The following is a 9,457-nucleotide window of genomic DNA, read 5'->3' on the forward strand; positions in this document are numbered from 1 at the left end:
TTGTAGTAAAAAAGCAGAATTCATTCCATCAATCACAGCAAGTCATCTACCAGTACGTCCTGAAGAAGCAAAGCAGCCCCAGACCATCACAATAGAACACTCCAGTATGTTTGACTTTTGGTATGATCTGAAATTCTGAAAGGCTGTGTCACATGTACGGTATTCAGATGTTATGAGACACATATTTTCCAATAAATTCAACTTTGGTCTTATCAGGCCATAGAATGCCCTCCATATAGTTATGGGAATCATTCAGATGTGTTTTACAAAAGTAAGACAAGTCTTCATGTTAATTTTGGTCAGCAGTGGTTTTGGAATTCTGACATTTGGAACTTCCACATTGTTGAGACAAACACTGACCTCATCTGAAGCGAGAGAGTCCAACAATTCTTTGGACATAGTCCTTTGTAACCTTCTGGATAAAATATTGGGGTAATTTCTGTAGGCTGGCCACTCCTGCGACGGTTCACCACCAGTTCCATGCTTTCTCAATTTCTGGATAATGGCTCTCACCATGATTCGCTAAATTCCTTAAGCTTTGCAAATGACTTTGTATCTCTTTCCAGACTAATGGATGTGAATTAACTTATTTCTTATATGCTCTTGAATTTCTTTGGATCATGACATGTGGTTGCAGCTTTATGAGATATTTTGGACAACTTTATTTTGTTAGAAAGGCCCCATTTAGTGGATTTCTCAATTGAACAGGTCTGGAGATAATCAGGCGTTGGTGTGATCAGGGAAAATAAACAGTAAATTCATGATTTAACAAGAAGGCACTTTTTCCACATAGTGTTGAGTAGCTTTGAGTTGTGCATTTTATGTTTATCTTTTTCGATGATCTTTGTCTGATCTTTACATTTGTTCAATATCTTAAACATGCAAGAAAAGAGCATTTTCAGAAGGGATAATACTTTTTCCTGTTTGAAGTTGGTGATTATAAAGGTGCCAAATCAAAATAAGACATTTTCAGCCTTGCCATTGCCATCAGAACAAATCTGGCCTTCCCTTCAAATGAATGCAGCCCTTTAAAATTTTAACACGTAGGCGTGTAACAATGAGACAAGACAGATTTGTGAATCTCAATTCCAGTCGATTAGTACTACTGCAAATGGGTAAAGAGTGGTCAAGAGAGTATCCGAGGCACTGTTATGTGGGATACCTCAGCTGACTTAACTAGCAGCTGACTGGCACCTGTTTGACGCCAGTCCCTGTTACTGCTTTACAAACAACCGCCGCTATCTCCCTCCCAAATAATAACCCTGTTCCCACATTTCACCTTCAACTTCAACCTTCACTCAACTAGCTTTTTGATATGTAACTGTTCACCAGTCTTACTGCCATGCATTTCTTTTTTTCATATTGGCCTCCTAAGTTTTAACAGTAAGTGAAGCCTCTTGCGCACAGTGTGCCATTACCTTGCGTTGAAACCATGTCTCCTGTTACACAGCTGTCTGGAGCCTCTCTTCTAAAAAGTGAACCATACCACATTATGTTTGCGTCATTTTGATTCCATTTACTGGTCTTTCTCTTTTTTGTGTGTGCTGCATAAATCTTATGCAGTATGTTTCTAAAATGGCTTTCAGCCCGCCTTAATTGCTTCTTATGATTGCTTTGGTGCTTTGGTTGTGTCGCTACGAGTAGTGGGCGCCCATGTTTTTGGGTTGCTTTATGATTGCATGTAAAAGCGCTTCAGAGACATGAGTTCTCTTTTTATAAAATAGCAACATTACTGTAGATCAGATTCGGTTTTTTTCTTCAGTTACAGGCTGAAATTAATCGTGTAGTGTCATCCGCCAGTGTTTTACCAGCGGCTGACTGCTGACATTTGACTCACGGCATTTGATTGCCCATCTAGAACAGTAAGAGAGCAGTGCTGTGATGTATGTACATTCTGCAAATACCACCGACAGAGTTCCTGACACGATGCAGTGTCGTTTGAATCTCATCAAGCCACAGAAATACTGCCTCCTACTACAGTATTTCTATGGATTATGTTTAAATGTATATTGTGAAGACAGGTTTGTATCGCAAATTGTGTTGAGTATAAATTATTGTGATTCTTATACTCCATATTTTTTATTGAACATACTCATCCAGCTAAATGCTTCCCAGGAAGCAATCTTTAGTTTATTGTATAAAAGTTAGGACTTTTTAAAATGCATACAGCGTCTCCGCTGGAAAGGAATGCATGCCAACTGCTCCGACACAGGTCAGAATAGGTCACGGTCAAGCTGCAGCTGTGGCCATTGCATGCTGAGTATTGGGTGAGAGCAAGTTGTATTATATGGTTCAATAGAAAGATCTTTCAAGAATTGTAGTAGTTGCTTCGTTTTGGAACCCATTTCAATAAGAGTAACGCTAGAGGGGCAGCCACCTCACACAATGATGTCGCAAGCCTCTATAAATAATAGCTTAAATAGAACACCAGAACACTTCATTTGTTTGTACCACTGACAGAAAACTAAATATGTGTTTGTTGGTATTAACTGTGAGAGAGCAGAAATGTAAAATACATCTAAATGGAATTCATGATCTATGTGATGAATTACGGATCAAATGATACTAAACTTACACAACAAAATTAAGCCGATTTTGTAATGTGGTGCAGTTTAAACCGATATGTGTACAAAGTGTGAATTTTCTTTTTTGCTGACCTAGCATGGTGGTACATTGGTGACAAAATCTGTCTAAAGATTTGTGATTAGTATTTTGCGTTTGAAACTAAAGTCAGCAGGAGTCGCATGGCCATCTTATGGACAAGGAATGCTATAATTATAGTAGGCTAGCTTGGTTGGCTAGGTTCACCTACACCCTGACAAACATGAACCACTACTCATCCTGGACCCTGATTTAGTTTCATCCTGTCAGTCCACTATCCATCTCAACCTTCTCTTGGCCTGACAAAAATTGATTACCGTACTTATTTTACAGGTCAGCTGCACATTGTCTTTAACTAGGTGAATCTGTGACTAGCATGCAATAACACACAAAATTCCCAAATTTTAAACAATCAAGGTACTATGAGAAGTAATCATTTATTTTAAGAAGATATTTTAATAGTTTTATGAAGGGCAGCCCAGTGGTCGACTCGTTAGCACGTCGGCCTCACAGTGCAGAGTTGCAGGGTTCAATTCCGGGGCCGCAGCCTTCCTGTGTGGAGTTTGCATGTTTCCCCATGCCTTTGTGGTTTTTCTCCCGGTACTCTGATTCTCTCCCACATTTTAAAAACAGACGTGGCAGGTTAATGGAACACTCTAAATTTTCCCGAGGTGTGAGTGTGAGCCCGGATGATTGTTTGTCTATGTGTGCCCTCGGATTGGCTGGCAATTTCTTATTTTTTTAAATTTTTTATCGTGACTGAGGTAAAACGTCCAGAAGACAGGTTTTCTAGTTCATGGTTGCATACGCTATATTCTTCCTGGCGATGACACATCAACACATACCGTCAATGTATATTCAAACAACCATAATCCTTTTTCATGTGCATGTATTATGTTTTGAAATGATTTTCCATCTTCGCATATGGATGCCGAGAAACTAAATGTTGACCCTTCGGCTGGCAATTGCTTGCACCTATGGAAGCTGTGTCAACTGGTCAATATTTGAATGTGGACGACAGTAACTAGAGAGAGGCGCGATGGAAAATGGCGTGAAGAAATTGGATACTTGAGCAACGATACGGAGGCCTCACAGTCAAATGTGTTCGGGAAAGTAGAAGACGCGGCTCGACACGAAGCCTGGCGGAACTGTGAAATGAAGACCGGAGGTAGATAGATGATGTTCTGACTCACCACCTTATGTCACTGTGTCAGAGATCCTCACACACACTCATGAAAAATTGTGGTGAATATTTGATCAGATGTTGCTTTCAATGTGCATTGTCCTTTGTTGAAATAGGAATGGTCGGTACGCATACTGTAATAAGAAGCACAGAAATTCTTGGCAAGCCATTCAAATCACTTCATCAGTTCAGAGCTACGTGCCGCTGGGTGGAAGTCATTCCGGCATGCCAGTATCTTCTTTGGCACCAGAAAAGTGGTGTATATCGTCACGCGCGTGAGGGCATGAGGGACTGAGCCGGGGGAAGACTGGAATATCACAAGGACATTTGGCACAGGATGCTAAAATGTTATTAGCACCAGTGGCCCCGCTGTTCTGTAAACGAAAGACGCACTCACCTAAACATATCTTGTGTCTTACTTTTTTCCATGCTGTCTGCCAATGGTCCAAGAGTTTTTTCCGGGTGTGATAACATATGTATACAGTACTGGATATAGACTACAATTAATCTAGTTAAGTGTACCCTGTTAAGAAAGTGAAACTACAATAAATGAAGGTCTCATAAAGAGAAAATTGTTAAATCAGCATAATTTGCAATGGATTTGCAGCTAAAATGCTGGTCCTTATCTGTGTGTGTGTGTGTGTGTGTGTGTGTGTGTGTGTGTGTGTGTGTGTGTGTGTGTGTCAATTGAACCTTTATTTATCCAGAGAAGGCAATTGAAAACAGATTCTTATCTGCCATGCTGACCTGGATGCAAACAGAGGAAAAAAAACAATCAAAAGAAAAGTAAAATAAAATAAGTAAATACATACAGGTATTACACAAAAGAAACTGTACAATAAGATATAGTTACATAATATAAAATTGCTGGCGCCAGGCAGAATGCTTTGTATGTCCAAAATCTTCACTTTTCAAGAGACCTCCAAGACGGCATGTTTGTTCAAACATTACATCGTCAAAAACGCTAATTTACAACACTTTGGATTGGTCACAAGTTTGTAAAAATAGCGCCCACATGTGGACTGACCAACAGTATTGATTTGTGGAAAAGAAAATCAAAACCTTTTAATAAATGTGTGTTCTTTGTGTTTTTGAGGGGAAAAAAACTGTCACGTTGCGAGGTGGTGGTGGACCCCAAAAAGCAGGCATGAGGGAGGAGCAGGGTGTACTTGACGAATTGTATTTAAAACAAGAAAACTAAATCCAAAACAAAGTCCAAAGTAACAAACCAAAACCATGACTTAAACAGAAACTATCAATAACCAAAACACTACTAGAACAAACATGACAGTAGCAAGAGCAAACAATGACCCGACACTGAGTGTTCGGGCTGGGAGTCCTTTTAAAGCCCTAATTACCTATGACCAACAGGTGTGCAGCTGCCGGGGGAGCCCTACACTGCCACCTGTTGGTCCTTAAACCGAATCATGACAAAAACACAGTGGAGACATGGTAGAGTGGTTGTCTCTCAACCAAAAGGTCGTGGGTATGATACCTTGAAAATAGAAATACAGTACATTACACAAGTGAAGCTCAGGCGGCACGGTGGTCCACTTGTTGGCACGTGCGCCTCACAATGCAGAGGTTGTGGGTTTGAATCCATCCCCGGCCTGTGTAGAGTTTGCATGTTCTCCCTGTGCCTGCATGGGTTTTCTTCGCGTACTCCGGTTTCCTCCCACATTCCAAAAACACGAATGGTAGGTTCATGCAACAATCTAAATTGTCCCTCCGTGTGAGTGTGAGCACAGATGGTTGCTTGTCTATGTGTGTCCTGCGATGTGTCTCCTGCGAATGGCTGGCAACCAGTTCAGATGTACCCCGCTTACTGCCCAAAGACAGCTGGAATAGGCTCCAGCATGCCCGCGACCCTTGTGAGGATTAACCATTTCTACTTTCCAGTGCCTAGTACAGCTGGAAGAGGAGACGTGTAAATACAATCAGGTGAATGCATGGTATAGTACAACTGGCTCAGTGTGAATGCATCTCAATTCCACCCTTTAATGCACCCTGTACCCTGACAACATGATAAGCGGTCCACTGTAGTAACTGCTATCCCCAAATACTGAATCTTAACCCAAGGTAACCCTTAATGGCATTAATATTTCCTAAGGTGTTGAGTAGAACTAAACCACTTGATCTAGGGTTATAGGAGTTATATGATTAGAGGGGAGTTCCCTGTTAGCCGTTAAATGTCCGTCCCCTGTCACAGAATGTGTTTGTTCAACTGCTTTGAGTGGATTATCTCAATTGTCATCAGGCAGCTGACAGGCAATGGTATGTAACACCCATTCAGCAAAGAAACTCACGGGTGGAAGACAGGTGTCCTATGTCTTACATGGATATGGTTTGGATGAATAAAACAAGAACAGAAAAGAATAGAAACAAAAAAGATCAACATTACTGTTCGTGCAAATACTGCAGTGTAAAGCAGTGATTACCAGCCACTGTGACACATCCAGTGCTGTAATAAGTCATATCCAACTTCACTTAATTTGTGAGGAAAATGATCATTTAGTGATTTCGAATAGATTTTCATTCATGTTTGCCAGTGATGTGTAGTGGCACTCAGAACAATTAAATCCCTCCTCCATTAGAGAGAAAAAATAAACCAGTGTTTATTTATATGAAAAAATAACACCACCTGTTGCCATTCATAAAACAGAACTCACTATGAGTACCGGTGGTACATAAGCATTGTGAGCAGGCCCAGATTTCACACAGAATAAATCTATTTGTGAGTTAATTTAGACAACGTCATTATTTCAGTGTTCCAACTTGTTTCGGTATTCTTGTTTAGTGTGCCGAGGTTCCCCAATGAGCTACAATAAAGTCAGAAATACACTTATGCAAAAAGAATTTCTACAAGTGCCAACCAGAACTGGATTGTGTTGTACATGGTACTTCAATCCACAAGATGGAGCCATTTTTCATTACACAACTGCGTACTCGCTGCAATATTTTGGTGCAAATTCGGGTCCGGTTAAACATACTGTACCAACAATTTCATTACACCTTTAACTCAGTTTTTACAATTGGTAGTCGTAGTATGAACTGTGAGGTAAACTACAAATATATTGTGAGCTGTAATTATGACCAGCCGGAATCAAATGATAGATATCTCAAACTGGAGTAACAGATACCTATTAACATAACACGTCTACAAATGACGTATGAAACCCCATACACACGAATGGAAAACCCCAAAAAGACACCATTAGTCCTTGAGCAAATGACGTTGGAAATATCAGAAATGACAATTGCGGATCGGAAGAATTTAGCCGTGGATACCTAAAATGTTCTTTTTGACTAAACAAAACCAATTATATATATCTGCGACAGCTGTATTTTGCTAGGTGTGTATATCTATGTAAATCACCCGTAAAAGTCCTGGCATATGATGGCTTGAAGTTGGAGGTTACAACTACTACTTAATTGAATGTATTAAGTAGTTTACAGTGCCGTGAAAAAGTATTTGCCTTCTTTCCTGATTTCTGTTCTTTGCATATTTATCACACACAAATGTTTCAGTTCATAAAAACAAATATTAAAATCGCACAGAGGCTACCAAAAGAAATACAAAATGCAGTTTCTATATGCTGGGCGGCCCGGTACTCCAGTGGTTAGCACGCCGGCTTCACAGTGCAGAGGTACCGGGTTCAATTCCAGCTCCGGCCTCCCTGTGTGGAGTTTGCATGTTCTCCCCGGGCCTGCGTGGGTTTTCTCCGGGTGCTCCGGTTTCCTCCCACATTCCAAAAACATGCATGGCAGGCTGATTGGCCGCTCTAAATTGTCCCTAGGGGTGAGGCGTGGATGGTTGTTCGTCTCTGTGTGCCCTGCGATTGGCTGGCAACTGATTCAGGGTGTCCCCCGCCTACTGCCCGAAGACGGCTGGGATAGGCTCCAGCACCCCCCGCGACCCTAGTGAGGATCAAGCGGTTCGGAAAATGGGTGGATGGAGTTTCTATATGCTAATTTAATTTATTAAGGCACATAAAAAATCCAAAACTACCTGCCCCTTTGTGAAAAACACTGAGCACCTGCTAACACTCAAACACAACGGAGGTCTCATTATTCCATCTGAAGGCGCCGTGGAGGTTGTCAGGACAGCAATGTGGGTTATTCGCCAGGCAGCGGTAGATTCCAACCCATCAAAATGTTGGAGGTCCTCTTCATGAGGCGGAAGACGATTGTTTGTTTGTTTATTTATTGAATATATAAAACACAATACAACAACAAATTGACAAAAGTGAAAGCAAGCAAAATTTGTAAAAAGGAAAAGAAAAAAAACAGTCATTATCACAATTCGATGTTCAAAGGAGGAGGAAGAAGTAAGAAACTTATCTAGTCCTACCCCTTGTTATGTAGCAACATATGAGTTGATCCTTTTTCAATCCAAAAATAAAGGAAAAATCAACATATCAATGCCTTTATCCTTATGTGTACTGTACTTATCTCTCTATACAGCTCTCGGTTTGTATATACATACTCACTCTTGCATATTTTTATATCAATTTTCTCATGTTCATAATAAATACTACATTTCATTAATACATTTAATAAATTGATCAATGTAATTCTGAAGCACGTCGGCTTCACAGTGCAGAGGTACCGGGTTCGATTCCAGCTCCGGCCTCCCTGTGTGGAGTTTGCATGTTCTCCCCGGGCCTGCGTGGGTTTTCTCCGGGTGCTCCGGTTTCCTCCCACATTCCAAAAACATGCATGGCAGGTTGATTGGACGCTCTAAATTGTCCCTAGGTGTGAGTGTGGGCGTGGATGGTTGTTCGTCTCTGTGTGCCCTGCGATTGGCTGGCAACTGATTCAGGGTGTCCCCCGCCTACTGCCCGAAGACGGCTGGGATAGGCTCCAGCACCCCCCGCGACCCTAGTGAGGATCAAGCGGTTCGGAAAATGGATGGATGGATGTAATTCTGATGTATTACTATATGTATATACTGTAGATATATCAAATTTATCATCTTAACTCTGATCTGTGTAGTTTTTTTGTACTAATCTTTTGAATTTGTTTTTGAACTCGACAAGATTTACTCATTTTCAGGTCCGTTTCAAATTTATTCCACAGATTGACAGCTATTACTGATACAATCCTTTGCTTGATGTTTTGTTTTTGATTTTTTGGAAAGGTTAGTACCCCTTCAATTATAACAACTTTCTCTCATTTCAAAAAGCTTCTGGATGTTTTGGCAAAGGAGGTTATGAACAGACAAACAAACATGACAGCAGCAAAGAGCAACAATGACCCGACAATGAGTGTTCAGGCGGGAGTCCTTTTATAGAACCAACTACCGGTACCTAACAACCAACAGCTGTGCAGCTGCAGGGGGAGCCCTGCAGTGCCACCTGTTGGTCCCAAACCGAATCATGACAGTCTCGTGCCAAAACAACTAACTTAGATTTTTTTCAAATTTAGTGATAATGTATTCCTGTCGAACCAGTTTTTTAATTTGTTTAATTCATTTTCTACAGTTTTCAGGAGCTGTTACATATTTTCTCCAGAGCAGTAGAAAGTTGTATCATCAGCGAATAGGGCACATTTGAATTGTTTTGAGACACTACAGATATCATTTATATATAAGATGAATAGTTTCGGTCCAAGCACAGACCCCTGAGGAACTCCATGGGTAATCTTCAGTAGGTTAGATTTTTTATTATAATA

Source organism: Hippocampus guttulatus, chromosome 15 (genome assembly GCF_054856545.1).
Source record: "Hippocampus guttulatus isolate MCC_2025c chromosome 15, RoL_Hgut_1.0, whole genome shotgun sequence".
In the NCBI taxonomy this organism is placed as follows: Eukaryota; Metazoa; Chordata; class Actinopteri; order Syngnathiformes; family Syngnathidae; genus Hippocampus; species Hippocampus guttulatus.